The sequence below is a fragment of the Brassica napus genome, chromosome C9 (assembly GCF_020379485.1).
Source record: "Brassica napus cultivar Da-Ae chromosome C9, Da-Ae, whole genome shotgun sequence".
NCBI classification, from domain to species: domain Eukaryota; kingdom Viridiplantae; phylum Streptophyta; class Magnoliopsida; order Brassicales; family Brassicaceae; genus Brassica; species Brassica napus.
Genome location: NC_063452.1, coordinates 30,091,385 through 30,104,699, shown reverse-complemented (window position 1 = coordinate 30,104,699; position 13,315 = coordinate 30,091,385).

Below are 13,315 nucleotides of genomic sequence, written 5' to 3'. Positions count from 1 at the left end.
TCCGGATTTGTGGTCAAATCCTTCTGAAGAAGGAGGGAATGATGTGCCCCAGTCCGAGGATCAGTCCATGGAATCAGATCAGAACGAGGATCAGAACGTCCGGAACAACGCAACTGAGGTTCAATCCATCGATCGGGCCGAACATACCGCTCGGGCCGTGTATCGTCTTGACCCGCACTCGTCCGGATTGGAGCTTCAGCATAACCCACGACCAGATGGTCAAATCAACCGCACTGAAGTTCGCCTTTCTCGTCCTGTTCGTCATGCTAAGTACATTGGTCAAGCCAGAAGTGAAATTGTTCGAGTGGAATCCAAATCCGACCATGGTCTCTCTCTCTTAAGCCGTCTTGGCCGAACCGGCGATCGTTCTGATGAACTGATCCGACACTTCGATCAGTTCATGAACTTTGATCAGCCAAATCTCTCTAAGGCAAGACTCTTGAGGTTGTCCGAAGACTTAGCCACCTTTTGGCCCGGAACAGTCCATGAAAGTCACCCGTCCGTACATGAAGAACGAACCGGCCGTGTACTTCTTCTCACCGCGGGACGTGCTATCAGTTACACCAAACCTGGACAAGAGTAGCCGAAGAGTTCAAATCGACCAGTCAACATTATTTTCTGTGCTTTGACTAGATCTGGTCTTCTATCTATTTTCAATGTCTCTTTTTCATACATTCTACTTATTATCTTTGACTACAAGTTGTATAAATATGAGAACACATCTTTGAGATGAAATAATCGATTTTTCCTTATTCATTTTTGAGTGTTCTTTCTTTGTTCTTTGATTAGAACATTCTTGTTCCCTTGGTGAGGCTATCTCCAAGTGAATCCCCTTTCTTTGAGCCGGACTTGTGTGTCAAATCAAGCGGCCATTGAGAGTTCTAGTAGTATCATTGGGACTTCCGCATCCCTTTGTGTCACTAAACAATCCATCAGTTCTCTATCTCTTCAGATCGAGTTCATATCATCAGATACCGTTGAGTGTTCGTTCCTTAGGGTTCTTCAACACCCGTCACCTCCAATCCGGGGAACAGCAGGCCACCAACAAGATCTCGTATAATAAAAGCTCATATACCCAATTACACTCACCCAAAGCCCAAATAAAAATCCGAATAAAAAGTCCAGTAGCACCAATCCGTCCAATTATTATATACTCATCTGTCTCACCTGAAATGAGGAAGAAAGAGGGGTGAGTAACAGGGGAGTCACTCAGTGAGGTATGAGATACTAAACCCAAAGCCCATGGACCCGGACAGAATACTCCGAATAAATATAATTTAATCCTAATACATTGCAAACACGGTACCTAAAGTACCCAGAGATCAAACAAACTGCCCACTAACAGGCCAAAAACACCACCGAATAAGTGCTCGGTAACACACGCCCGTAGACGATTTATCGACCTCCCCGCCTTGGCACAACAAGTCGACTACGTTGTGCCGCGGCAAACACCACACCCAATGTACTGTCTCCAGCCGATACACCCATGGTCGGCTTTCATCCAAATCACATCAATATACTATATATATATATATATATATATATATATATATATATATATTATCAATTATAAATGAACAAGTATGGTTGAACCATCTATAACCCTAGTTTCAGTTTAAGCAAAGAACCTACAAACTAAACAAGCAATGACAGACTCAATTTCACGCAGACGGAAACACATTAGAAATAAATTATACTTATTCGTGGTACTAAGCCGTGTAAGAGAAGCTCGAGAACAGACCCTCACCTCGGGAATGGATACACCTCGTCCAATTAAACTCGGTTTAGAGTTTCACGACTTGAAAATATTACTTCATGTAATTGATGGTCTTGGATGAAGCGTGTTTCATAACTCTTCTTACACCTTCTTTGCACGTGGTGGAGAAGTAACTCCCAAGAGTAAGTTGGTTGGTGGTTAACTACACACATGCAAATACATGCAAGGGCACGATAAGAGTTTGTGTTACAAAGGTTACTTTTTTTTTTGTTAAGCATGTGAATTTCATTAGATGAGTAATGACACAGGGAGATTACAAGTTATTGATGAATCAAAACTGGTAATCTAAGATGCTAATTAAAGCAAATATGCTAGAGAGAGCCACAAAAAAAGTAAAAAAACTCTCTAAAACAAAAAAAGGTTTAGTCTTAGTCCATAGGATATGACTAAAGCTTGGCATTTTACATCTTCAAAGCAGCTTACTTGCTTCAGGAGATCGCAACTTGAGCTTGGTGTCGGAACCTGCACCAAGAGAAGAGATCATTGGGGTTAACAACCGGAGAACGGTCCGAGGCACCGCAGACCGTCCCGAGGGCGACTCCGACAGGAGGACAGGCGAAGCAGGGTTGACAAAGTCCTGGTCCGGCCACCACATCCTTTGAAGTCCACTCTAGACGTTGCTCTCCCCGGAAATGCGATGAACCAACTCCCTGGGAATCCATACCGACACGGAGAGGCAAGCAGATGAAGCGTTGGTGAAGTACGAGCCGACGGAAGCGGAGAAATTTACGGCTCAACATCGGTCCCGTCGAACAAGCAGAGCACAAGAGACACCAGCGACTGAGTATCAAAACGGCAGGAAGCGATGATCGATTTCCTTCTGAAGCAGTGAGAACAGAGGAGGAGAACTCCCATCAACAGGCGAGAATCGCTCAGGATCCATCGCGAGGCAGAGACAAAACAGAGTAACGGCATAAACCCTAAGCTATCTTGAGCCATCAAACAGAGCAGATCCCAACAGAAACCACCATGGTAGCTGCTACAAAGACAGTAACGGAAATAGAAGTCCCCGGCGAAACCCTCAAATCGCCTTTACAATATAGACCCGGAAATCTAATTGGGGAAGTTCTAACAAAGCGACCGGTGACGGAGATAGAGCGAGACAGGGGAGGCAGCAAGCTGACTAGAGCCGCATCAGCAGCGACGCATTACGCTCCAGCGAACCCTCCGAAGTGAACTTGACCCAAATCCACCCGACAGTCTAACCTAGATCTACCATCGAAACGGCGCCTCCTGTTCAGATCCGAGAAGCCATGACCTCGCCATCACTCCGGGGAAACTGGGTACGCACCCAGAGACCGGTTTGGTTCGTCGAGATCCGGCCGCTATCCCGACGAAGAACTAGAGATGATGAAGCAAAGAGGGTGAGGCAAATCGGAGCTTGATAGGGTTGAGGATGGATAAAGGGGCGATTTTAGGGGTGGCGACCGGCGATAACCAACCACCGCCGGCCACCAGAAGCAAGCTACGAAGATCCGGCCGAGAAAAAGAGTGGTTGAGGGGGAGAGAGACTCGAGATGATTTTCTCTCACCTCTCTCTATCTATACTTGGTTGTTGAAACTTCCTTCTTTGGCCAAAAAATAGAGAAGTGACCACTTAACTACCACGGTTTGGGATCACGATAATAGATCTTACGCTTCAACGACGTTGGCTCCATCTATGGCGACTCACGGTTCATGGCGGTGAGAATCGGTGATTGATGGTTCCGAGACGCAACACTCGCGTCTCACTTTCTCCTTCCGCTCACGTTCTCCATGGAACGGATCTGATTTGAACTGAAAACATGGTACATCGATGGATCATGACAATGAGGCTATGTCAGTGGCATGACGACAGCTCCGGTGGTGATAGGTGAAGAATGATGACTCCGGCGGCGGGACATGGCTTGCTCTCCAGCGATGGTGTGAACACAAGAAGAACATGGAGAGAAGGGAAAGGTGGTGAGTGCCTCGTGAAAAGAAGTCAAATGGGTAGGAAAATTAAACGTGACTGAGCTCTCACTCTCTCCACGACGTTGACGGCTCCAAAGGAAGAAGAGAATGTGTAGACTTTTATATAATTAGGTATATATGCACACGTACACAATTAAAATGATTGGGAAAACTTTGGTTTGATAATAATTAAACAATCAAACCGGTTTATTTCAATGAAAATAAATAAAACTAAACCAGCTTGAAACCGGGTCGTTACAATTCTTCTCCACTTAAATGGAATTCGTCCCGAATTCGAGACGAAACTCGGAGAGAACCTCAACAGCTACTAAGGAAAGAAGAACAGGAGATACGGAACAAAGGAAACAAATAGAAACCTGGTTTCTCCTGCAAAAATAAAAGAGTAAGAGACACTATCAACTAACCGAAAGATATTGGACAGAAGAGTGTCAACTTTTTTTTTTTTAAAACTCCCAATCCCAAAACATTGAAAATCGTTGAAATCTGAGTCCCACAAATCGCCGTCCCGGGTCAGAGTCGGCGCCCACAGCTAATGGGCCACCCACGCCCGCTCTCTCGGCCCGTGGGCCCCATCCCGTCTGACGGTCGGTCCGTTAATTTTTCCAAAGGCTCGAAATCATTGTTTACTGACCCTGCAATCACCACCCGACCTTTTCCCATGCTTTGGCCTCACTCGCACGCTATCGCGAATCACTTCCCGATAGGTCACTCATCCTTCCACTACTCCAGCTCAAGCACGCTTAACTCTAGAGTTCTTTCAGGATGTGCTCCGGAAAGGGTAAATTAACTTTGGTGACATAGGTAGCCAAATCAATTCTCTTAAGCCTTTCCATATATCACAACTCGGGATGTTACAATTCACCCCCTCTCAAAGAACGCAACGTCCTCGTTGCGCCCCACGACAGGTCTCAAGACGCCTCTCAGGTCATAACTGAGATGGTTAACCATCTCTGATACCACTTATAACGCCCCGACCTGTCCACGGCTAATGGGCCACCCACGCCCGCTCTCTCGGCCCGTGGGCCCATCCCGTTCTAGCGATCGGTCTGTTAATTTTTCTAAAGGCTCGAAATCATTGTTTAATGACCCTGCAATCACCACCCGACCTTTTCCCATGCTATGGCCTCACTCGCACGCTATCGCGAATCACTTCCCGATAGGTCACCCATCCTTCCACTACTCCAGCTCAAGCACGCTTAACTCTGGAGTTCTTTCAGGATGTGCTCCGGAAAAGGTAAGTCAACTTTGGTGACATAGGTAGCCAAATCAATTCTCTTAAGCCTTTCCATATATTACAACTCGGGATGTTACATCGCCCTCACTCTCTCCGCGGCCGTTCTCCACGATGGCTTTTCTTCAATTGAATCAATATTCGAGGTGTAAGTGATAAGATCACACGTTCAGGTTTCACATAGTTTTAGGTTAAAGAAACCTGGAGATAAGAGTCGTAGGCTTTTTACTGCAAGGCAATGTTTTTTTTTCTTTCAGTTCTCTCAGATAAAATATCTACAGATGTTATTCTATAAGGGTTGTTTTTAACTAAAATATAACGTAAAGTACTCTCAAATCTTCTTATCAATTTTTTTTTTAAAATACTATTTACCTTTCAATAACACTGGATTTGATCAAGTTTTTATAAATTATTAATTGAATAACAGGGGATTTCAAGTGATGTTTAATCATTTTATACAAACTCCATATTGAATAACAGAGGATTTGAAAAAAAAAAATCTGAATCATGACTTGAATAAAAGGGGATTTTAATCAAATCTCATAATCTTTTAAAATACGTGGTTCAATACACTCTCCTATGTTTTATCAAAAGAAATAAATATACACTTATACCCCTAGGGTTAATTAATCTAGACATTAGTGTTTAAAGTTAAGGGGTGGAGTTTAGAGTTTAGGGTATAGGGTTTAGGATTAAGAGTTTAGGGTTTAGGGTTTAGAGTTGAGGAGTGGAGTTTTGGAGATATGATTTCAAATTTTAAAAAAAAAAATTTAAAATTTTCAAAATAAAAATGCCATTTTGATCATTTTAGTTTTTGAGATCCATTTTTGTGATAAAAACTTAAAAAAATCTATGCGATAGAATTGGCCTAATGTCATTGTCATTGCTTTCTTCTTTGTCCCCAAGTAAAGTTGTAGTTTATTTCATGTTTATCTATTAGGATTTTTTTTTTTTTGAAACACGTTTATCTATTAGGATTTTTTCACAATTTACATCGGAGTTTGTCTTTCAGTCACTATAAGAAAACATATTTTTTATGAAGACAATATTCCTTGTTAATTCGTCGTAAAAAGGGTGTTACGACGAATTAACATCGAAAACCGTTTCGTTGTTAAACGTCCGTCGTAACGGAAGTTTCGTCGTAAACACGTGGTAACGTTTACGAGGAACGCTTTCCTCGTAAAACGGAAGGAAACATTTCGTCGTAAACGAGACGTAACATTTTGTTGTAAAGTACTCGTATTATTTCGATGAAAAGTACTTGTATTATTTCGATGTAAACTCCATGTAATATTTACGAGGATTTTACAATGCTGCCCATGTAAGCTCCACGTAAACGTTACGACGATGTTACGAGGATTTCGTTTTAAATTCCATGTAAAGTTTACAACGAATTTACATTATTTCTTACCTTTTAATATTAAATTAAAATAATAATATTATTTAAAATTTGAAATTTTAAAAATTTTAAATATAAAATGAAATATGAAAATGAAAACATATTTTTAAAAACTATTTAAAAGTCATAACATAATATTTAAATTCATAATACAAAAATGAAACAAAAAAAACTACTACATATTATCGAAGTAGTCGGTGGCAGTGCTCGGTTGAGAACGGTCTGGATTGGCATCTTCGGGATTCCGTGTTGGCATTCCGAGAGCTGCTCGTCTCTCATTTAGTGCTCACTACATAGTCGGTTTTTCCACCGCCATCACGTCCAGCAGATCCTCAAGAGAGTCTAAACGATCCTGCTGGCTATCCATCTGAGCTCTCATCTGAGAGTTCTCTTCATCGTGTCTCGAAGCGTATGACGAAGTTGCCTTAGCAACTTCGTTAACAGAACCTATGCCCACTGTCCGTCCCTTCTTTCTAGGAGCCACTTATAAAAACATATTAATATAGTTAAATTTTATTAAATAGTTAAATTTATTTAAATAAATTGATAAAGTTTTACCTCTTCGAAGATCCTATCGACCTCTTCAGTGGTCAGTTTGACGGGTAATCCATCGGGAGACTGCTGGGTTAGATGCGTCTCCCGCTCTTCAACCCGAGAAGCCACTGCGTTGAAGAGCTTCTCGGATGCCAGATCCACAAAAATCATGTTTGATGTGGCGTGAGTCATTTTGAATATATCAGACAGAGATGATAAGACTTCCGTCTTCTCATACTACAAACAAAAAAATTAAATAAAATTAAATATTAAAATTTAAATTAATTACAAAATTCAAAATAAATATTAGAAACAACTTACAGCTTCTAGACGGATTCCGGCGTGAGGCTTTTGTCCGGTTCTGTGAACCATGGGCAAATGACCATCTTTGTCCTTCGTTCTTCGGGAAGCGAAGCACGAGTTGGCCTTACGGATCGAAGAGGGTAACTTCCAATAGGCGATGAGATCATCCCATACTTCCTTCGTGAGCTTGGTGGGCTTTCCGTCATAACCGTAGATCTCCCACTTGTCCTTCCAATCGGAGACAGTGTTGCAAAGGCGGGTCTTTGCCTTTGCAACGAACTCCCTCTTCACCCTCTCGGTGATTCCCAAGGACCAGTGCTACCTTTGCTGAAACAAACAAAATTTTGAAAAATTTACAATAAATATTTAATCAGATATAAATATTTAATTAGATTTTTTTAAAAAAATATATTACCGCAAAACATTTAAACCAAGTCATCTTAACGTGGTCTGGAGTCTTGCTCCAATTTGGGTAGGCTCCGTCGTAGTAGCCCTTGATCATCTCCGACACGCTCCGGCACGCTCCGGCCAACACGGTTGTTGGCCCCAAACCTGAAAAGATAACTTAATTGTTATTTTTTTTTTAATTTTAATGTACTGAAAAATAATAAGTTACCAATAAGTCCCGGCGGTCTATCGGGATCCAGAACATCCATGCCCTCTCGTCCAGGCTGGGCGAGCAAATCCTCCACTGTATATCTCCCGTATGGGGCAGATGGAGGCACACGCAAATCTGGATGAACTGCACCAGCTGGGACAGGCTGAGGTGCAGCGGCTGGAGGAGGAGGTGGTGGAGGCATATGAGGTGCAGGAGGAGGAGGACTCCAAGAAACTCTGTGAGATGTCTGAGAGTCCGGAACTGCCTCGGAAGATGATGGATCGGAAGAAGATGTCCCGACACCATCATGAAACATCTGAAAGTAAGTACGTGTAGTTGGCTTTCTTCTAGGACCCATCTAAATTTTTTAAAAAAGTTACAGTTAGTTTTATCATTAACGATATAATTTAAAAATATTATTCCGATACTTAACTAATCATCACCTAAACTAATTACCTATACTAACCACTTAAACTAATTACCTATACTAACCAACTAAAACTAAAAAAAAATTAGAGAGAGGGAGAGGTTACCTTAGAGGAGTGGAGAGGGCTTTGGGAGGAATGAACGAGCTTTGCTCGTTCTGAGGCATCGCCTATATATAAGAAAAGGTATTCCTCGTAAAGTCGTCGTAAGGTTACGACGAAGTTACCAGGTCCGCATTTTTTCAGTTACGACGAAATTACCAGGCCCACTTTTTTCATTTACGACGAATTTACCAGGTCCGTGTTTTTAACTTTACAACGAATTTACGTGGAATATTTACGACGAATTTACGTGGAACACTCATGATTTTTTCATTTACGACAAATTTACCAGGCCCGTGTTTCTGTTTACGACGACTTTACGAGGCTTAACCCTAAACCCCGAAACCCGAAAACCTAAACCCCAAAGTCACTTATCTTATAACACCATCTTCTTCTTTACATCTTCTTCCTCTTTATCTCTTTATCCAACTTAAACCCTAAACTCCAAATTAATTTTTTAAAACCAAAAGAAAATATATTATATAAAACAACATATGTTACACATACATTAAAATGTGAAAAAGAAAAACAACATTTGTTACACATACATTATAATTAAAATGAGAAAATGAAAAAGAAAAACAACATTTGTTACATAGATTACATCATTCTGAATCGTTTTCGTTCTCATCAACATTAGTACAATGATCATCGTCGCTTCCATCGAACTCGTATTCACGTGCTTCATCTGTCACATCTTCAGGAAGATCTTCATATTGTTGGTTTTCCGGATCGATCAGAAGGATTTCATTGATAGCGTCTTCTTCTTGCAAAGGTGGTTCTTGTCCAGCAACAATTCGTCCACGAGGTGTAATTTTTATAACAGCTAACCAGTTTATCGCAGAACTTCGAAGGCGAGGGTATGGAAGGAAGCTAACCTGCTCGGCTTGAGAAGCTAGGATGAAAAGCTCGAACTTGTTGTATCTTCTCCCAGAATTGACATCCACAACACCAAAATTTGTTAACCCGAACACCTCGGTTCACAACAGGGTCGAACCATTCACATATTAAGAGGACGCATTTTAGCTTCAATAACCCGAAAATTCGACTTCAATAATCTCCTGCAAGATCCCGTAAAAGTCTGTTTCGCCTTTCACACATATTCCGTAGTTACTTGTTGCCCGATGTCTACCATACTCGTATGTGTGAAAGGTAAAACCTCGTGTGAATCACATATATAGGTGATGTGGTGACCTTTGCTATTGGACCTTGGACCAAATCGTGAAACCATATGGAGTAATATGGATCGTCATACTCAACCTACAAAAAGCATCACCGTTAAAATTATCTTATAGCATCACTGTTAAAATGAGATATATATATATATATATATATATATATATATATATATATATATATATATATATACCTGTGATTTTAACCACTTGATAAAGTGCTTATCTTTCCGTGCGTCCACCTCAGTTGACGACATTCCTGGTATTGCTTCTTCAACTTGAGATACAAACATGCTGCAAATAAAATGAATGCTTTAGAGCATATATAATTAACATTTTTCATATAATTAACATTCACAAGAATATTTACCTCTCAAAGGAACGGATTACTGCATCCTCACAGTTGAGCAATATATAAGTGTGGGCACTATGCTTATCTTCTTCACATGACCACCATACTTCTTTCAGTTTACCACCAAACCGTCCAATTTGACAGAAAATGTCAGGAACACCATCAACTACATATGATGTTGGTACTCCTCTATCATCATATCTTCTAGGAACTTTTTTTCTCGTACGAACAGTTGGAGCAAAGTAGTATGATGTGAAGTTAGATGTTTCTGCTGCCAAACTCCCAGAAACTATTGAACATTCGACCTTTGCAAGATTTCTTGCTTTTCCCTTCAAATGTTTCATGAAACGCTCAAATGGATACATCCATCCGTTGTGAACATGTCCACGAAGCAATGCTTCATATGAGAGGTGGACAACTAGATGCTCCATGATGACAAAAAATGAAGGTGGAAATATCTTCTCCAGATTGCACAATATGATCGAAATGTTCTCATGAAGTTTTTCGATGACTTCTTCCTTGAACGTATGTGTGCTTAGATCTCTGAAGAAGGCTCTGATGGCTGTATATTGCAAAAGTAACCCAATTAATAACATTTCATAACATATGTACATATATTATAAATTGATATTTACCTGCAATTCCTTCATGTACGTTTGTTGGAAGGAGCTCGGCAAAAAAAATGGAAGTAGTTGTTGCATAAACACATGACAATCATGACTCTTCATTCCTGAGAATTTTTGACCTCGTTAACACATCTTGACATATTAGAAACATAACCATCAGGAAACTTAACTTCTGATGCAACCCAGTCAAACAAAGTCAAACAAAGTTATTTTGGCTTCTGATGACAACCGAAAGATAGGAACATGAACGTTTCCACTCTTGATATGTAACTCACTTCTTGAGGAAATATTCGGTAAGTCCATCTTTGACTTCTTGTTATCTTTTGTCTTCCCAAGGACGTTCAGTATTGTATTCATGATGTTGTCAAAAAAGTTCTTCTCTATATGCATCACATCGAGGTTGTGACTTAAAAGAAGATCTTTCCTGTAAGGCAACTCCAAAAATATACTCTTCTTATGCCAATTGTGCACCACACCATACCCATCACGCATATTTCCAGAAACATGCCAGGATCCTCCACACTTAACTGTTTCATGAGCTCCGTAATACTCAATGTCCGCTTCGATCTGTTGGCCGGTGAGATATGGAGGAGGATTGTCTCTGACAACTCTTTTGTACCTAAACAATGTCTTATTTTTCTGGACGGATGAGAAATGAGAAGAAAGCGACGATGACAATCAAACCAACAACTCTTCCTACCACTCTTCAGTTGAAAACCATCCATCGATCCAAGACAATATGGACAAGATAATCTTCTATGTGTTGTCCAACCAGGCAACATCCCATAAGCAGGAAAGTCACTTATCGTCCATAGTAGAACTGCTCGCATCGTAAAATTGTTTTTCAACGAACAATCATACGCCCTCACCTCTTCTTGTATCAATGGTTGATGAAAAACATCTAGCGACCATTTTGGATGCTTCGGCCCAGGGATTAATATGGTTAAGAACATAAATTCTTGTTCCATGCACATTTCCGGCGGCAGACTATACGGCGTAGAATGACTGGCCACAAAAAATATTGTCTCCCAGACATTCCGAATGGACTAAATCCATCGGTGCATAACCGAAGATAGACATTCCGAATATTTCTACTGAAATCTGGGTGTACCTTGTTGAAATGTTTCCACGCTCTTGCATCTGATGGATGAGCGACCTCGCCATCCCTCTGGACATGTTCGGCATGCCACCTCATCGATGCAGCAGTCCTCTCAAATTGATATAACTTTTTCAACGTGTCTGTAATTGGTAGGTACCACATCCTTTGGTACAGTAACCTATTCCTCCCACGCCCTTGCTGTTTGAATCGTGGTTTCTTGCATAATCGGCACTTTTCTAGCTTCTCATCATCTTTCCAGTAAATCATGCAATTGTCGATGCAAATATCTATCATCTCCGAAGGCGATCCAAGACTATAAGCCAATTTCTGAATCTCATAATAAGATTCAGCAGACACGTTGTCTTCTGGCAAATACTCTTTAAACAACTCTGTCCATGCATCCATGCAATTCTTAGGTAAATTATGATATGTTTTAATATTCATCATCCTACCTGCTAGAGACAATTTAGAGAGACATTCTCTACAACCAGTGTAGATTGGTTGATTTGCAGCATCTAGCATTTCATAAAACCTTTTTGCATCCAAATTAGGTTCTTCTACATTTCCAGTTCCATCATCTATTGTTGTAGTTGTTTCTAAAAATGCATCAGTAATCATGTCTTGAACTCTATCATGATCTACCATCTGATCTTCTTGATGGTAATTATATGCATTATGCAAATGATTTGGTTCTTCATTATTACCATCATCCTCAAAATTATTATTACTACTACTAGCTTCATTTCCACCATAATCCTCTCTGTGTTGATACCAAATATAATATTGTGGTGTAAATCTTATGTTTACTAAATGCTTCCATACAGTTTGCAAATTTTGAATTCTTGCATTTCTGACAAAGGCAGAACATCTTACCGCTTTCCTACGTGATCGGTGTAGAGCCCGCCTGGTACATGAATGTCTCTAGCCTGCTCAGAAATGCATTCGTCACTCTCTCTTCCAAATCTTTATGGGAATACATCCAACTCCGTAACTCGTAAATATTACAGCCATCCGCCATTTTTTTTATAATTTTTTTGGAATTTTTTTTCCTCGGAATTTTTTTTCTTGTTTTCCTTGGTGTGTTGTGAGAAATGACGTACATAAAGAAAAAATTTCGAGTTTGGTAGGTGAAGTATAACAATGATTTTACTAGGAAAATTTTACTAGGGTTTTACATCTCTCTTACATCAGTTTTACAAAGAATTTACAACGAAATTAGGCAATTCAAAGCGCATTGAATACACGTTTTCACCAATAAATAACGGTAACATGTTTCGTTGTAATATCCTCGCAAATTTACGACGAATATTGTTCGCGACGTACTTTCGTCGTAAATGTACAAGGTATTTACGACGAAACGTTTTCTTTGTAATTTTACGTCTACGTTACGACGAATTTCCTTTTCGTCGTAACATCCTCGTAAACTACTCGTAAGTTTACTAGGAAAAAATTTCCTCGTAACTTTTCGTCATTACGGAAACGTTTTCTTATAGTGAGTGAGTATCTAGTTAACTACACAGATTTGCTAATACAATATAGTTGTGGAATAGCAAAATAATTTTCAAATATCTCATATATATATTAATTGAGAATCATTTAAAAAATTGTAACATATAGTTTATATTAATTACAAAATAGACATGATGATGTGTCAATTAATGAGGTTGTCAATTTACCTTACGTAGCCGCATAAGAATCAATTGAAAAATGGTAAAATTTCATATTTATCACTTTTATGGTA